At 36.4% G+C, this 18,958-nt stretch overlaps 1 pseudogene; it reads right to left on the reverse strand.

Annotated features, from left to right (window-relative positions):
- Positions 1 to 7,637: 7,637 nt before the first annotated feature.
- On the reverse strand, positions 7,638 to 8,393 carry LOC147564809 (uncharacterized; annotated as a pseudogene).
- Between the last annotated feature and the right edge of the window lie 10,565 nt (positions 8,394 to 18,958).

Raw genomic sequence — 18,958 nt, forward strand, 5'->3', positions numbered from 1 at the left:
AGTGATTGCAATTGATAATGTTACTCTAGAACAATATAATTTATTATAAGATCAAATTTAAACACTATTTCAGTGATTGCGGTTCCTAATTTTTTGTCTTCTGTTTTATTTATTCATATCAATGAGGACCTCAACTCCATTACAGTTTTGTCAAGAAAGAGGCATCATAACTTGCCAAACACTAGAGTGACCTAATCGTCTAGAAAACTTGGATAGAATATTAGCGGTAACATTTTCTTATCCGCGCACAAATCTAAATGAAATAAATTCAAAATTCAATATAAGCACATTGGTATAGGATTTTGCTAATGACGTGCTTAGATGTCCAATCAGCTTCTTGTTTAGCTTATTTATCACTAATGCTATGCGAATTTCCTTCCAAAATAATCTTTCATATTCCATTAGCTTTGGCCCAAAATACTGTTGTAAGAGCCGCCAAAGCCTTTCCTCCATCTACTAATTGAGTACAAGGAAAGTTGAATTTGCCTCCAATGCGCTCACTTGTATTGTCACGAACAACAAAAGCTATAGCGGCGACCTCTGTAAGACCGTAATTGTCTTAAAAAAGACATCAAAATTTATCTTACTTGAACACATGCATTAAGGTTCTCTTTCCACCAAATTTCTTCCTATGGTTTAAATAAAGATGCAGCCGAAGTAGTGTCTCTTGTATTTTACTAGGCACAACCCGTGCCTTCGGCACGGAAGTTTTCCTTATGGATTTCATACGTTATGAAGTGGTTGAGAACATCTTCAATTTTCAAAAGGGAAGGTTTTGTTTTTCTTACAATTATTAGATATGTAACTACTATTTCCGACTAAATTTCATGTACGAATAAATGATCAAAAAAGATAAAATTAGCTTTGCCTCGAAAGAGATGACTAACAGGGAGCCCAAAACATAAAGCATATGTCTATCCCCTACAAACACCAGAAGCAACAATAATGGTAAGGTCATAAACATCTAAAAGCATTCACAAAAGGAGTTCCACCGGAAGACTGCTTCAATAGCTCAATTTACTCCCGCTAACACCACCTCTCACCATCATAAGTTTTTGGAGATTCAACACTAAATACTCTGGATTTTTATCCTCTGTTCACCATTGTCAATCTTAAACTTGACCAATTTTCATAACTTTTGTTTTTGTTATCAGCCATCAACATAAAGAGAAAAATATGAAAAGCCATAGAGGGTAAGACAAAGTACTTAGAACCTTTTTCAGAAAGAACACGTAGTTCCAAAAACAAAAGAAACAATTCTCTCTTGTGCATATAATGAAATGACAACAACTACATCAAACTCTACCTTCATTCCTACACCTAACGTCGTGCCTATTTTTATGAACAACACTACTACTATAAGAGCATTCAAATGAAGACGATATACATTGATACAAATAAACATTGATACAAGAGAAGTTAGCAAACGATAGAAAACTTCACAATATATTTGGAAAAGTGGAACAATAGGCCAACTTATAAGCTCCCCAAAAATAGATTCAGTTCTAGATTGGCAGTATCCATATCATCTAATAAGGAACTTGCATTATTCAATATCAAAGTAAACCTACATACCTGCACCCAAGTTTGCAAAGTTTTAGAACATAAAATAGATGAATCTCTAAATGGGAGATGGAAAATTTACTCCATTAGCGTAATGGGATTTAAGCCATTAGAGGGAACATGACAAAGCAGCATAGTAAATCCTATTCCATTAACAAGATAAATATAAATCAAAAGCAATGGACCTCCTTGTATTGTGATTTAATCAAGAAACACATTCAGTACAAAAACATCCAAAACATACCAAGTAAATATAAGAAGAATCAAAATGTCATGATTTTGGTGTGTTTAAATTATTGTATTCACTAATTTAACCAAATGACCATCTTATATGGAATAGCAAAGAACAATTCCTTTACAGCGATAATTGTTGGAACTAAGAAGCAGTTTTCAACATTCGCAGTAAACCCTATCTTAGAATACTTGAAATTGAGGAGAAGATAAGAATCTAACAAAGATATTTTAGTCGAACTATGTGAGTAAGGAAAATTTTTTACCTAGGGTGATTGTTGACGACTATTGTTGGAGAAGCTACAAGGACGTCCATTTAAGAAGAAAGAAGTTAGAATAGTAAGTGGATGGATTTATGGTTGAAATCATACAATCAAATGTGTTCTCCACCGAGCTAAATTGCAAACGTTTGAGTTTCTGTAGGTACTCTAATTTTACTGATGAACCTGTTCTCATGGTTGTCTTCAGTTTTTTCTCCACGATTTCAAGACCATTATTAATTAGGAAAAAGGTTATGCGACGAGCATTAAACCCACAAGTAACGAGGATGCAGAAGGTGAGGAGATGGTGGTATAATCGAAGGGTCCAAAATGACCTGAAAAATAATTAGCCATATTATTTGAAACAATAATGACAATTACTTATAGTATTATGGTAAACTTTAGTTGTTTGAAAAAGTTAAGTGTTTTTTTTTGCTCATCTAGGTACTTTACGAAAGAAAAGTGGTTAGGAAGGAAACCGGTCATAAACCAGGGAGCATATGGGAAAAACCTATTACAGATTAGTCCTTACGAAAACCTCCTATAACTAAATAGGGTTATTTCCCAAATAGCCCCTAACTTTGTGACCAGCTTCCTGCCTAACCCCTAACTTTAGTAATAATTCCCGTATGACCACCTTCTTCCGTTATCTTTAACTTTTCGTTACTCTTTGATGGGGTCTAGAAGGTTACCCTAAAAGGTCTCCACCCGCAAGTATACGGGCGTCAAGTAATAACCCGGTAAGCTCGGGATCGATCCACGAAGATAGGAAGGTAATACGAATACCGAAAAAGTCTAACCCACCGGTTTAAGTGTCAGTCACTAACTCAGACTAAAAACGAAAAGATAATAAGTTGGGTTTTTGGATTGATTTCAAATAAATAAACAAATAAGGCTAACTAAACTAAAGGTGAGAGATTCGGGAAGAGTCGAGCAAGAATCGAATGAGAGGGATACTTCGATCCACAAAATCGATAGTGACTAGTACTAATGATCTATAAGCATGAAAAGTTAGTTAACTTCACCCATTTACTTGGATTGGTCAACGAACTCGTGGTTTAACTCTGATTCCAGTCCATGAACGGTCTAAAAACCCGGAAGATTTTATCATTAAAAGCAATAAAACTCTTTTGTCACATCAAAACATGTTTCACGAGTATCCGACTACAAAAGCTAGCTACACATGGCGATACAAATAATAAAAGTAAGAAGATAAAGTAAGACAAAATTAAGATTGAAATCCCCCTTTTTCGATGATGGCGCGAGGCTAGGATAGTTGGAAAATATGAATATGTATGTGCTGCCAATCTCCCCCTAGCAATATCCTGATTTCCCCTTAACAGAGCAGATTAGGTGTCCCCTCAGTGAAAACTAGGGTTCCCCTTAGTAACAGTACCATCTTCTTTCTCCAAACTAAAAATCCACCATGAAAGCTTCACTTAAGCTTTCTCTCTCTAAGATTTCTAACTCAAAAACTCAATCAAACACAAGGAAAACATGGGAATACAAGCTCAACCGAGAACCCTAAGTTTTCCGGCAAGAATAATGGCCGGAAGTACCACAACCGAGTCCGGCCAAATCTAATTTAATTCCGGCCAAACCAAGTTCCGTCCCGTGCTGCTGCTACATGTCCCTTGCTCTCGTGCGAAGCAACCTGAGCCGGCCAAGACCTTAGCAGCTGTTGTTCTTCCCGTTAAGGCTCGCAAACCCGCGTGTTCCCTTGTTGTTCCGGTGCTGGAGCTGCTGAGTCCTTCAAGTCCCGAGCAACTTTTCAGCTCTGCCCGTCGGTGTTGATCGAAGCCGGAGCTATGCTGATCCGAGTTTGCTGTTGAAGACTTCAAAAACCGAGCTGATGATGAAGAAACAGACTCGATTCCCTTGCTTTCTTCAAAACCCCAGCTGCTTCTCTCCCTGCCGCCGCCGGCCAAAGCCTTGGCCGGTTCCCTCTTCTAAACCCTAATTTCTAATTGAGAAGATGATAACCCTCCGATCAGACTTTTCCCCTTTTTGTTCTTTCACAACTAAAGCCCTAGTCAATCATGACTTATTTTGACTTGGACATTAAAATGAGGTGCTCATAAAATTTCTTTGTTCTTTGTTAGACTCTTAGCTTTTGGGCTTTGGGCCTTCTATCTCATTAGCAACCAAGGGTGCCTTCAGCATATATTTCTACATTTCTAATTTTCAAAGTAGACAAAAATGTCCCTCGACTTCTTTCTTCCATAACTTCTCCGTCCGAACTCCAATTCAACTTCCGTTTTCGCCGTCGGACTCACCATTGACTTCACTTTCCATCTAACCTCTGATTTTCTCAAAATGACCAAAATACCCATGATGCTCTTTCCTTCCGGTCTCTTCCACATGAGATGAAAATGTGATAAATGTTTCGTTTTATTCTGAATGAAGCGTCAAACTCCAAATAAGGTACCTACCAAGAAAAACACATAAACAGTTAGAAATAAAACCCGAAACGAACTAACTCATCGAAGTTAAGTGATCCAAATGTGGCATTTTAACGCCACATCACTCTCTCTCCTCCGCCTCATTTTCTCCCTATGCCACATCATTTCAACACGCCACATCATCGTCTTCACCGGCAGGGGTCGCCGGCCGGCAACCTTCAAACTATTTTTTTCTCTCTCTAAAAAAAAATTTGTTTCATTCCTCTCTCTCTCTAGAACAGATCTAGAGAGAGGAATGAAAAAAAAACTTTTTTTTAGAGAGAGAGGGAAGAGAGAAGAAAAAAGGAAAAAAAAGTTTGAAGGTCGCCGACCGGAAATTTGGCCGACCGGCGACCCTGCCTGTGAAGACAATGATGTGGCGTGAGAGGTGACTTGGCAGAGAGAGAAAATGAGATAGAGGAGAGAGAGTAACAGAAAGTTAAAGATAACGGAAAAAAGTGGTCATACAGGAATTATTGCTAAAGTTACGGGCTAGGCAGGAAACTGGTCACAAAGTTAGGGCCTATTTGAGAAATAACCCTATTTAGTTATAGGAGGTTTTCGTAAGGACTAATCTGTAATAGGTTTTTCCCATATGCCCCCTGGTTTATGACCGGTTTCCTTCCTAACCACTTTTCTTTCGTAAAGTACCTAGATGAGCAAAAAAAAACACTTAACTTTTTCAAACAACTAAAGTTTACCATAATACTATAAGTAATTGTCATTAATGTTTCAAATAATATGGCTAATTATTTTTCAGGTCATTTTGGACAAAAATCATTACAGAAATACCATTATCCTCACCACTTTCACTTTTCTTCTCTGCTTTATTTTCTCTCTCTAAAATGCCCTAGCCTTCATCTTCTTCACCATCAAAGTATCTAGTTCGTTGATGATTTATAGAATTATTCGCCTGAATATAGTATCTTGATCTGAATATTCCGATTTGATTCATGAGCCGCCCTTGATTGTTTATCCCTAGCTTGCTTTGATTGTTGCTGCTGTGATTCAATTAGCTCGTATTTTTGTTCTTCATTTTTCGAGGGTTTTCATCATAAGATGTTATTGTTTTCGAAAGGAGGAGGAGTGAGATGTTCAACCTTGTCGATGGTATCATATTATGTAGGAGGAGCTAGGGTTTTGATCTTAACAGCTTCTGTATATGTTTGATTTAGAACTTTTCCAGTTGTTCCCTTAATCTTGTTTATGTTGTTGGGTTCCCTTGTATCATGAGTACTATATGATGCAAAGTAAAAGTTAAAGGTTTTCTTTTTGGATTATGAGGTGTTTGTGATTGTATCCCCCATTGAATTTAGAGTTAATTCCTATATGGTCCCCTACTTTATGACCAGCTTCTTTTATGGCCTCCTGTTTTTCGTAAATTTAAATATGACCCCCTATTTTCAAGTAAATGTCTTAATTGTCCTTCCTATTCATAATTTTTCAAAATAAAATTAAATACATTCCACCTCATTTCCACCTCACATCTCTCTCCACCTCACATCTCTCTCTCCACCTTTCTTTCTCTCTCTCTCTCTTTCCACCTATCCCTCTTTTTCTTCTCCGGCAAGGTCGCCTGCCGAAAAATTTTCCGGCCGGCGACCTTAAAAAAAAAAACTCTCATCTCTCTCTCTCTCAAAAAATTCCAGCGTAGGGGTTACCCTTCGCCGGAATCTGTTGAACCAGACCTAAAGGTTTGTTCCGAGCAGACCTTCAAGGGTCGAGCAGACCCTTTGAAGGTCTGTTCCGAAGGGTCTGTACGGAACAGACCTTCAGATCTGAAGGTCTGGTTCAACAGATTCCGGCGAAGGGTAACCCCTTCGCCGGAATCTTTTGAGAGAGAGATGGGAGCTTTTTTTTTTTAAGGTCGCCGGCCGGAAAAAATTTCGGCCGGCGAACTTAATCGGAGAAGACAGAGTGAGGTGGAGAGAGAGAGAGAGGGAGGTTAGGTGGAGAGAGGGGTGAGGTGGAGAGAGATAGAGAGAGAGGTGAGGTGGAAATAATTATGTTTTTAATATTTTATTTAGAAATTAAGAAGGGTATTTACGCCACTTACATAAAAATAGGGGGTCAAATTTGAATTTATGAAAAATAGGGGGCCAAAAAGGAAGCTGGTCACAAAGTAGGGGGCATATAGGAATTAACTCTTCAATTTAACCTTCCTAGTTGAGCTTCTGTATATTTATTCGTAGGAACAATTGCTCTAACCCACCCATACTTGATTAAACAGAACTAAGATATCTCTAACATTTTGTTTCTTAACTCAACATTAAGGCGTGGAAATGTCACCCACAATGAGTACATTCAGGTTGGGAAGGGACGAGATGGCGGGTTTAACCAAATATCACTCTATGAAGCAAAAGTTGCATGTGGTAATAGAGAGCAGATTCTTAGCAGGAATATTTATCGTTGTGTCAAAGATTTGATTTGTTTCGTATGCTCTCGTCACAACAGTTGGTGTCAGATGGTGTTAGTGGGTATGGTGTTGGAGATGAATGTAATGGTGTGGAACTACTATGGTGTTGGAGATGAATGTAATGGTGTGGAACTACTATGGTGTTGGAGATGAATGTAAAAAACAAATACAATATCTAACTAACAGTATGATGTTTATAAGCAATGTCTGTGTCGAATCCGTCCTCATGGCATGCTCTACATACATAAAGCGGTATTCCATCTAGTAGTTCAATAGGTTCCACTTCGTTTGCCATTTTAACCTAAGGGAAAAGTAAGTACTCCCTCTGTCCCAAATTAAGAGTCCCGTATTCCTTTTTGGTCTGTCCCAATTTAAGAGTCCCATTTCTTTTTATATCATATAAAATCTCTACCTTTTCCAAGTATACCCTTGTATTGGAGTTTAGAGTTATTATTAGCTAATTAGAATATTTCTTAGTAGAATAACACCAAAATCTAGCTCATTCCCTAATAAAGTACCCGCTTTCCATAATGGCTTAAAATCAACATTATTTGAGTATGAGATTAATTAAGAAAGAAAACACCAAAACATAAAATACGACCAACATTTGCTACCATAAAATTCAAGGAGGAATGATTAATTTGAATAAAGCAAAATTTTTATTTTTAAATTGAAATGTTATGGATTACATTTGAATAGTCTTTAATTCTCTAATTCTTGCAATACTCATAAGACATTGTCCATTAAATTACGTTCACATTCTAGACGAATAGGAAGATTTCCGTCCTTCTCCAATTGATTTTTATTCATGTGTGGCATTCTATAATTATTAGAGCCACTCACTTTCATTATCTCAATCATACATTGCTGCATTGTTAAAAAATTACGATTGAGAAATTTCACAGGTAATTCATAAAAGGCATTTTGTACTGCTTGAAGTAGATCATCGATTGTATTTGGTGCTTCTTGATGTTGCAATGACTGAATTGCTCTAAAAAATCCAAGATCCAAAACGTTTAAATCTGGACTATTCGGCGGTTGACAACACAATCGGATATCAAGTCCAGTGTTTGAGACTGCTTGAAGAAACTCAACATCATTCGGGTTGATGTGGGGTTTAGCATTGTCTTGTTGGATAAAAATTGTATCCGTCACAGCATCAAGTGGCCACTTTTCTTTAATTGCTGGCAAAACTTTTTCAATCAAGTAAGATCGAATTGTGTCTTTATTTACAGACACCATTGCTTTTGTTTATAAAGTACCCGCAATTCTATTCTTACTGTTTTTCTTAGCTGCCACTTTACTTGTGAAAGGAAAAATTCCAATTTTTCCAGAAAATTCTTCATTACTTGCATAATCAAATCTAGGTCTAGCAACAACTGCAAGGAACATAACTTTTGAGATGAATCTTTTGCTTTTACAAGTACGATATGGGTCTTCTTCTTCTGGGAGAAGATAATACTTCTGCGATTCTTTGGTCATATAAAACCATTTTTCATCAATATGTACATAGTTGTACATGTTCTGAAAAATAGGATTGCCATTAGGACTATTTTGATCAAGCATGGATAAACAAAATCGAAGTCTTGCTTTTCTATTTTCGTTGTTCAAAGATGGCTTCAAAGCATTTGAATGTGGCCTAAGCATACCTTCTTTAATTCTTCTATGAAGTGTGCTTTTTGAAACGTTTAAAGCGTTGGCCATGGATCGAATATTTGTTCGACGACGAAGAGGAGTTTCCAAAACTTTGCTACGATCAATTTGAATTCTTTTACGACCAACATTGCCGACAAATTTGTTGGATACATTAACAATTTCTTCATTAGCAAGACATTCTTGAGAACGTTTCCAAACTCGATGCACTGTTTTTCTACTCACAAAAAATAATTCGGCTATACGACCAATTGTACCTCTTACTAATTTTCCATTATCACTTGCTTTCAAGAGCTGATTAAGAATTTCTTGGCGTTCCTGATTAGACAACTTTTTTTTAGAACCACAATTTGATTGTTGTGAGCTCATAGTTGATGTTGGAAGAAACAAAGTGGGATTTTGGTTATCTTTTAGATAAAGGTAAGAATAATTTTGTGCTTATGGAAATTAATCTTATATAGTGCTACTAATCTATTTTGGAAATCAAGAATTAAAATTTGTCAAAACAACATTTTCAGTAAATTCAATTTTTTGTTCACAATTGAATTCTAATTTGAAAACTCGAATTTAGTTAAAATGAAAATAAAAAGCGCCAAATTTCAGAACATTGAAAATTAACCAATTTTAAATTTTAAGATTATCACATTTTATAGTGTTTCCAATTTAGCGCTTAATTTTATTTTCAATAGTTGGACACTTATGGTAAGTGAAGTGAGAGAAATAATACCCTACCATAATTCTTAAAAGTTCAAAAAGGATATACTACTAAATTAATATGGGTAAAAATGGAAAAGCAAAACTTGTGAAAAAAAGTTGACTTTTCAAAGTGGGACTCTTAATTTGGGACGGAGGGAGTATAAAAGACCATTTGAAGATGATGAAAAACAAACTAGTAGTAGGTGAAGATGAAAATCAACCTAAGTATTGACGAAAATAAATAAACATTTGAAAACATGAATATCAACACATCAAAGTCTGATCTAAGATTTTTTTTTGTGTATTTTATTGAAGCATCACGAGAAAGTGAGTATTAATTAGCAAGAAAATTGCATTTATACCACGCTTGTGTTGAAGAAAAAAAAGGTTTGCGAATGGTCCAGATCCAGAGGGAACATAGAGGTTCAGAGAAAAATAAAGGGAAAGAGAGAGACATAAGAGAAAGAGAGAAAAAATAGATAGAGAGGGAAAGAAAGTGGTAACGGAGGTGGTGGAAGGAGTTACAAAAGTGAAGGCCGCCGAAAAAAGACGTCGGTCGCAACTTTACTCTGACGACTTCTTAGGTTAAAGAAGGTGAAACGGAAGAAAGAGAAAGAGAAAGATGAAGCAGAAGTAAATTGGATAAAAAGAAAATACTGCAAAAATGCTACGAAGGTGTAATTGGAAGGCGTGACAAAATTTAGAGGTCAAGCAAAAAGCTGGATACCCTTGTCCCTTGGGGGCCAAAAGAGAAATCTAATAAACACTATTGGAGTTGACAAATTGGGGGCAAAAACAGTAACTAACCGAAAAGGATGACACCTTCTCTTAGTTTAAACCCTAGTAGTAGAATTAAGTTCCCAAAAAGATTCTTCTTTGTGAATACTACTAATATTACTAGTTTAAACCCTATCAGAATTAGTAGTAGGTTTCTCATGATAAGAGTCTGAAAATAAGTAACTCTTCAAATAATAGAAATAGCAATCCTCCCCTTTTATAAACAAGGCAGAAGAGTAAACAAGAGAAGAATAAAAAAAGGAAGGGGGCATTCTTTTTTTTTTTTTTTTTTTTTTGTTAAGGTGATTAGATTAAATTAAAAAGACAAAGTGTTATTACAGTACATGGAATTAAGAAAATAAGGAATTCTATGCCAAGATTCTGCTTTATTCTTCTTCCTTGCATGCTTCGCTAGCTTGTCAGCTGGCTTATTAAATTTCCGATTAATGTAATTAAATTTCACGTTGTTGAAATACTTTTTCCTGTCATGAATTCTCTGGAGGTGAACTCTGGATTGCCAGTTAACTTCGTGTTTGGGATTCTGGATGTGGCTAATAAGATTAATGTTGTCACTCTCGATGATGATGTCTTTGTACTCATGTTCCTCTGCCCAGAGAAGACCATTAAGGAGGGCAACAGCTTCCCCCTCCTCGCTATTTCTGCATCTGGCTATAGATGTTTGAGCTGCAATGAATTTTGCTCTCTCATCGTGCATAATTAAGCTGATACCTGTCATTTCGTTCACACTGATAAAAGAAGCGTCTACATTAATTTTCATCCAAGAGTTTTCTGGGGGATTCCATTTATTTTGAACGGGTTTTCTGTTCTTAATAGTGGGTATAGTTTTCTTGGGGAAATTGTTAATTAACTTAATAATTTGAGTGAGATCATTTATTTCATATTGAAAACAATGGTCGCATCTAGTTTTCCATATAATCCACAAGATTGTGGAAAGGAGATTCTGGTAGGATGCATCTTTAAGTTGAGGGGTGTGTTCCCAAGAAAAAATCCATTCTTTAATATTTGAAATATTTTCCGATATAATGTTAAAATGGAACCATATGTTCTTTGCCAAAGGGCAGTGTAAGAGCGCATGCTCTATAGTTTCAATTGCATTACAGTTAGGACAAATAAGGTTATTGTTAATGAACTTGCCAATTCTCTCCCTAACTGGGAGAGCGTTATTACATATTTTCCAAATGAATAATTGCACTCTAGGTACATTGGGGAGATTCCATATAAATTTCCAATTGGGGATAAAATTTGTGGGGGAATTTATACTCGTACATAAGTAATTATACATAGATTTCACAGTGAATTTGCCCGAATTCGTTAATTTCCATATCCTCTGATCTTCGCCTTCCGTATTGATCGGAATAGCTTTAATACGGTTTTGAATGTGTTGGTCAAAGATATTATTGAGTGTGGTGTCATCCCAGCGATTATTGTTTATCAGTTGTGCCACTTTCGTAATATGAGTATTATTAGTGATATTAACCGGGATAATATTATCAGGAATCCAAAAGTCTGACCAGATGTTAATGTGGTTACCATTATGCACTTCCCAAGTAGTTAACTCGTCAATAAGGTGCATATGTTTATTAATGGTCTTCCAGAGCCAGGAGTGATGTCCTTTGATGGGACCAGGAGAATCTGTTCTGGGGAAATATTTGGCTTTCAGAAATCTGACCCACATAGCATTAGGCTCAGATTTAAGTCTCCAGGCTAGTTTGCTAAGCATAGCTGTGTTGTCGAGCTCTGTGCGATGAATTCCTAGTCCTCCCATGGCTTTAGGAAGACATATGGACGACCATGATTTCGTACATATGCCTCTAGACTTACCCCACCAAAACGACTTCTGCATCGTCATAATGCCTTTGCTGATGCCTTTCGGTAAGGCAAAGCATTGCATTTGGTATCGGGGTACAGCGGCAGCTATTGTTGAAATAACAATAGTGCGCCCAGCTTGAGAAAGGAATGAATAATTCCATTTCTCCAGTTTATTCTTAATTTGTTGGAGGAGTTCCTGGAAAGCAGCCCGCTTGTTGGCTCCAATGAAAAGGTGAGCTCCCAAGTATTTCTCCGAAGTAGAGGCGTATTTGACTTTCATAGAACGCATAATCATTCGCTTAAACTTCGGGTGGGAGTTTTTAGAGTAGAATATGTTAGACTTTTTGTAGTTAATCATTTGACCAGAAGACTCGCAAAAAGTTTTCAAGATACTCTTGAGAATGTGAATATTGTCTAGGGAGTTCTGACCAAAGAGAGAGAAAAGAAGAAGAAGAAAAACAAACCCGACCTTATTAGGGCACGTTTGTAGTCACTCTCAAAGCCACCACCTACCTACCGGAGTGATACAAATATTTATTCTCAGTTTAAATAGAGTGATCAGTATTTATTTAATCTTATAATAAATTATATTATTATTCTTTTAAGATTGCTAACCATTAGGTATCCCTAATTCCAATCTAAATTTATAAACTATTTCAGTGATTGTAGTTGATAATTTTTTTTTAATCAAAACTGTTTTATTTGTTCATATCAAAAGGCAGCTAAACTCCACTATAGTTTTGTCACGAAAGAGACATCATAATTTGTCAAACACTAGACTGACCTAATCGTCTAGAAAACTTGGATATATAGAGTATCAGCGGTAACTGTTTACTGATGTACTGATGTACGCACAAACCTAAAGGAAATAGACATAGGATTTTGCTAATGGCATGTTTAAATGTCCAATGAGCTTGCTTCTCTGTTAGCTGATTTATCACTCTCTGCGAATCTCCTTCCAAGATAATCCTTTGTATTCCATTGGCTTTGGCCCACAGTACTGTTGTAAGAGCCGCGAAAGCGTCTCCTCCATCTATTGATCGTGCGAAGGGTAAGATGTGTAAGAGAGAGGTAAAGTCAGTTGAAGAAGAAGACGCATAGCTTTCAACAAAAAAAAAAGAGGTATAGAGGATGCAGCTAACTGAAATAACGATCAGTCTGAAGGCACTCACAGGAGAATGAGTTTGACACGAGTATTCTACACAAGCAGTCCAAGAATTATAAGAGCACTCACCTCACGTGTGTGATATGAATGAGATGAATTGGTTGTTAACTAATATCCATTAAGGTTCTCCTTCCACGAAATTTCTTCCTATGGTTTAAATAAAGATGCAGCCAAAGTAAGTAGTGTCTTTTGTATTTTATTAGACATTTAAAACAGGAGAAGATTGAATATGAACTAACCCTCCCAATTACAATTAAAGCCAATTTGATGAATTCCCCTTACTGTGAAAGTTTTTGAGATACTGATCATAGAATATGAACTAACCCTTTCGATTATAATTAAATGTTTACTCAAGTAGTCTAAATTATCAATTATTATGAGACAATTTAGGTTCTACTTTATGACTGTCTTTGCTAATGTATGATGTATTATTAATTTTTTTCAAGTGTCATAGTTTCTATACCATATTTATATAGTATTAAGATTGTGATCCACGCATTTTGTTGGTGGTGTGATCTACCCGTGATAATGATATAGGGATGGACTTATTGGTGTCATCATAAACATTTGTGCTTTTCATTTTTTAGATTCCAACTAATAAATGTAAATTCTTAACAAAAAAAAACTAATAAATGTAAGCTTGTGTTTGTTTTTTTATTTTTATTTTCATATCTGAAATCCGAATTGGGTGTGAGTTCAGATTTCTTGTGTTTATTTTTTAATTTATGCAAATTTGAAAAGTTAGTTAAATTAAGTAATTGTATGTATGGGTGAAAAAGAAACCATTTATTTAAGACTTGGAAATGGGTGAAATGACACTTGTGGCCTTCTATTTTGGAAAAAAATTCTCTCTATTTTTACCACCACCCTCAAAGACACGCCGCCACAACCACCACCACTGTCAGGAACCGAACACCACTACTTGAACACAAGATCACACATCACCATAACACAAGATCACAGAACGACAAACAAATTCCACCACCACAAATCAGACCCCGCCACAACAATCTAAACCACCACCACTACAAACCAGTAATGATAGCCTTCGTAGAAGTCGGATTTGACGAAAACTTTCGTCGGATCAGTGAACCCTGAAATCTTAAACAAGAATGTCTTAACCAGGGGTGGAGGCATATGAAGACCAACCCAGGTTATAGCCTGGGTTATCTCTTATAAGTTCCGCATCAAAGTATGAATAATTATATGACATAGACCGGTTGGTAGAATGTTTACCTATTACACCTAAGGTCATAGGTTGGAGCTTACCGGTAATCATATTTTCAATCTTATTTTAGGAATGTTCCTTTCACAAGGAATAATCTCTTCTTGGCCCCAAATTTATAAAAAGAATCTTATTTTACCCTTAACTCATTCTCGCTATTTTGACACTCAATTGCGTTTATACTTTATTTTTGCCCCCAATTCTTTTGCAATTTTGTTATACTTTAATTTTTTTGTTATTCTTAAAAAATTATTATTTTATTTTATCTCTCTTCACTTCATCTTTCCTCTTTTAGATATCATCTATTTTTCTTTCTCAAGTTCGCTCGTTTCTCTTAGTTGTTGTAGTGAAGGAAGAGTCTCCTTTGTCGAGCTTACCCATAACCATATTTTCAATCTTATTTTAGGGTTGTTCATTTGACAAGGAATAATCTCTTTTTGCCCCCAAATTTATAAGAAAATCCTTATTTTACCCTTAACTCATTCCCGCTGTTTCGGCACTCAGTTGCGTTTATACTTTATTTTTGCCCCCAATTTTTTTGCAATTTTGTTATACTTTAATTTTCTTGTTATTCTTAAATTTTTTATTATTCTCTTTTATCTCTCTTCACTTCATCTTTCCTCTTCTAGGTTTCATCTTTTTTTCTTTCTCTTCATCTTTCTCAAGCTCGCTCTTTTCTCTTAGTTGTTGTAGTGAAGGGAAGAGTCTCCTTTGTCAGAACATTTCTCTTCGTATACGAAAACTTAGTATTGTATCATATTTTGTTTAATTTACTCGGTAAAGAAAGATTTTATGTCCTATTTTTGTGTTTTATCATGAATAACTTAAAAAAAATTGTTTTTCAAATCTTAGGCATGTTTATTAGTAAAAAAAACAATTATCATAAAAATTAAATGTATAAAAAATACGCAAAAAATATATGGATCAATTGCAATTGAATAAATTTTTTTTTACTTTTGCAATCAATTACAATGGTTAAATATATATATTAATTGCGATTGAATAAAAAATATTTTTTTCCTTTTGCAAGCACTGATGCTTTCTGACTACAAATTTAATACGCAAAAATATCTTTATCTTTTGCAAGTAGTGAATTCCTTCACTCTAAACTTTTCCTCTTTCTTTTTCCCTTTTTTGTCTTTCCTGTTTTTTCATTTTTTTTTTTCATTACCACTTCAACCATCACCATATGCTTTTTCTCGACTTCTTTTTAGCGAAGTTGATGTCTTCAATTTTTGTGTTTTTGTCACAAATCTAACTTCGAAATTCTTCTTCGCTTCACAAATTTTGGGTATGTATAACGGTACATAATAGAAAATTTTATTGTAACACAATAAAAGAATGAATCAATTATAGTCAAACAAAAAACGTCATTTTTTGGAAGTAATAATGTCTTCAAATTCCATACACAAAACTTTACGTAAGTCAGCCCTGCCTAAAATGAAATTCTGGCTCCGCCCCTGGTCTTAAACCTCGCTGGATTTGGCGAGGGTCGTCTTGTTCGAAACTCTCGTTGGATCTGGCGAGGGTTGAACTTTCTGATCTTCGAGAGAGGGGAGAGAGAGCTTCTAATCTCCGAGAGAGAGAGGGAGGGAGAGGACTTAGGATCTTCAAGAGAGAGAGATGGCTTCTAATCTTCGAGAGAGATAAAGAGAATTTTTTATCTTCTTCTTCAAGAGAGAGATGGCCTCTGATCTCCGAGAGAGATAAAGAGAGTTTTGGCCAAATTTTCCAAAACATGAAATTCTATGAAAAGACAAGAAGAGGTTGAGGTTAGATACTTTGATATGAGTTTACATCTTTCCAGGAAACTTCTTTGAACTAAAGGTTGAAAACATGCATGCAGCCAACCTAGTACTATAGTCTCAACATATCTTATCAACATTCCTCTTCCACCCTTCGACAAAAAACAAAAAACAAAAAAACATTCCCCTTCCACACCACAAATGTAATTATATTCTTTTTATTTGACATTTTCGTACCGTCTAATGTATCACCATCATCATAAAATTTACATGTTTTGGAAGGTCATATATTGACAAAATAAAAGATAAATACCATTGGTTTTTTTGGAAGTCGACTACGATCTACGTATGTCGTTACATTTGGTATTGATACATTAAAGATGTGATACGCTCAATAACTGAGCACTCAAACTGAAACGAGACCGGGCCTATAGCCCAACAAGACAATAGCCTAAAGCCCAACTACATTATTTACACCTTAATAATCCCAAATCAAATAACCAAAGATTCCACTCTGGAATTCGAACTTGAGACCTTCAGGGTTTTCTGAAGTTTATGTCAACACCTTGGAACCACTTGGGCTACCAACTGTTGACATAAATACCATTGTTAAAACCTACTTATCATCGGAATCTATTATGGCAGTTCAACAAAAAAAAATCTATTGTGGCCCTCTTTGGGTTGGAAGGAAAAAATAGCAACTCTGCCAATTGGAGGTAGGATTATATTCTTGCCCAGGCCATTATATCAAAAACATTGTTTGGAGGGACATTATTTATTCATTTTCACCTAAGTTGTGTTCTGATTTATGAGCATTAAAGAGCGACCATATTGGTTTTATGAATAATGAACTGTAACTATTACTTTCAACAAAAAAAAAAACTGTAACTCTTACTTGTGTTCCTATTGGTCCGTTTATGCCATACTTGTTGGAACTAAAAGTCGCGGAAGCTATCGAACCTATCCTAGAAATTGATCCGATTATGAAGATTAATCGAAAAGCTAAGTCAAAATCAAATATGCGAACAGAATTTAACGAGGTTCAGCTTTAAAGCTTACGTCCTCGGGCGAACAAGAAATCTTTATTGAAGGATAGATGAAGACGACTCACACAACCCGCAAGTTCGTCCCAAGATGGTACCGTATAGAAATTAACCTTCTATACTAAATCTTCGACGCCGAGAAATTTAACACCGCTCAAAACTATGAACAAAAAATCTCTCTTACTTGCTCTCTCTCTAGCTCTCTCTAAAGAAGAGTTGTGTTTGTTGTTGTGTTGGTGATTTTTAGTGGTGGAACTCAACCCTATTTATAATAATAATATAAGCCGAGAATTAGTAACCAATTTGTAAGCCGACTCCAAATTGAAACCGCCACAAGCATCTAAACTGCCAATTGCCAAAACCAAACCGCCTATTGATTTGAAACCAAAACCGCCTCTTTTGAATTAGAAACTAGCTCTCACAATTCTCCACCTCGTACACAATTTGATACTCTTCAAATTTTGGACGAACACCAGGATACTCCTTGTAAGATATATCTGTTACTTGTAGCTTCATCCGACTGCACCATATGACCATGGTTGCCTACGTACCGTTTTACAGGATCAAGCCTACCGTAGTTCTACCAACCCTTCAGATAAAGATTACCTTGTCGCCATTACGCCCTTTCGGGCAACTTAACACGAGCCGATTTGTAGCAATTTCAGGCAATGCTGAAACTTGCTACACGTCACCACTTTAGTCAACATGTCCGCGGGATTCTCATCTGTGTGTACCTTCATGAGAGAAACATCACCTTCCTCTATGACATCTCGTACAAAGTGATACCTGACATCGATATGCTTAGTACGAGCATGATGGACCTGATTCTTCGCCAAGTGGATCGCACTTTGACTATCACACCATACCTCTACGCACTCCTGCTTAATCCCTAGATCATCCAGAAGACCCCACAACCACAATGCTTCCTTCACACCCTCGGCCATAGCCATATACTAGGCCTCCGTAGTAGATAACGCAACTGTAGATTGTAACATCGATCGCCAACTAACTGGAGCACCATGTACCTTAAATACATAACCAGTAGTAGATCGTCTTCTATCTAGATCGCCAACATAATCTGAGTCAACATAACCGCTTACCTGACATGTGTCTCCACCAAAGCACAAACCCGTATCAACAGTACCCTTCAAGTACCTCAAGACCCACTTCACAGCTTCCCAATGTGTCTTCCCCGGGTTTGCCATAAACCTACTAACCACACTGACCGCTTGTGAAATATCCGGACGAGTACACACCATAGCGTACATCAAACTGCCAACTGCACTAGCATACGGTACACGATCCATATGATCCTTCTCCACCGTAGTAGTGGGAGATTGTTTTCCCGAGAGCCTGAAGTGTGGTGATAAAGGTGTTGACACCGTCTTCGCATTCTGCATCCCAAATCGAGAAACTACTCGTTCGATGTAACCTTTCCGATTCAAGTACAGTTTCTTACTTGACCACTCTCTCTTAATCTCCATTCCCAGTATCTTCTTTGCAGCGCCCATGTCTTTCATCTCAAACTCTTGACTGAGTTGAGATTTTAACTTATTTATCTCCACCATGCTTCGAGAAGCAATAAGCATGTCATCCACATACAAAAGGAGATAAATAAAGTCACCTTCGCGAAGCTTCCTGATGTATACAAACCAATCATAGTCACTTCTGCGAAAACCATGCTTTAGCATGAAAAAATCAAATCGTTTGTACCATTGGCGAGGGGATTGTTTCAATCCGTAAAGAGACTTCCTCAAACGACATACTTGATTTTCTTTACCCTCAACCTTGTATCCCTCAGGTTGAGCCATATAAATTTCTTCTTCCAAATCTCCATGCAAGAAGGCGGTTTTAACATTGAGTTGTTCCAGCTCAAGATCCCTGTGAGCAACAATACTCAATAGCACCCGAAT

Source organism: Eschscholzia californica, unplaced genomic scaffold (genome assembly GCF_041429995.1).
Source record: "Eschscholzia californica isolate CP2 unplaced genomic scaffold, dmEscCali1.0.p SCAF_1, whole genome shotgun sequence".
NCBI classification, from domain to species: domain Eukaryota; kingdom Viridiplantae; phylum Streptophyta; class Magnoliopsida; order Ranunculales; family Papaveraceae; genus Eschscholzia; species Eschscholzia californica.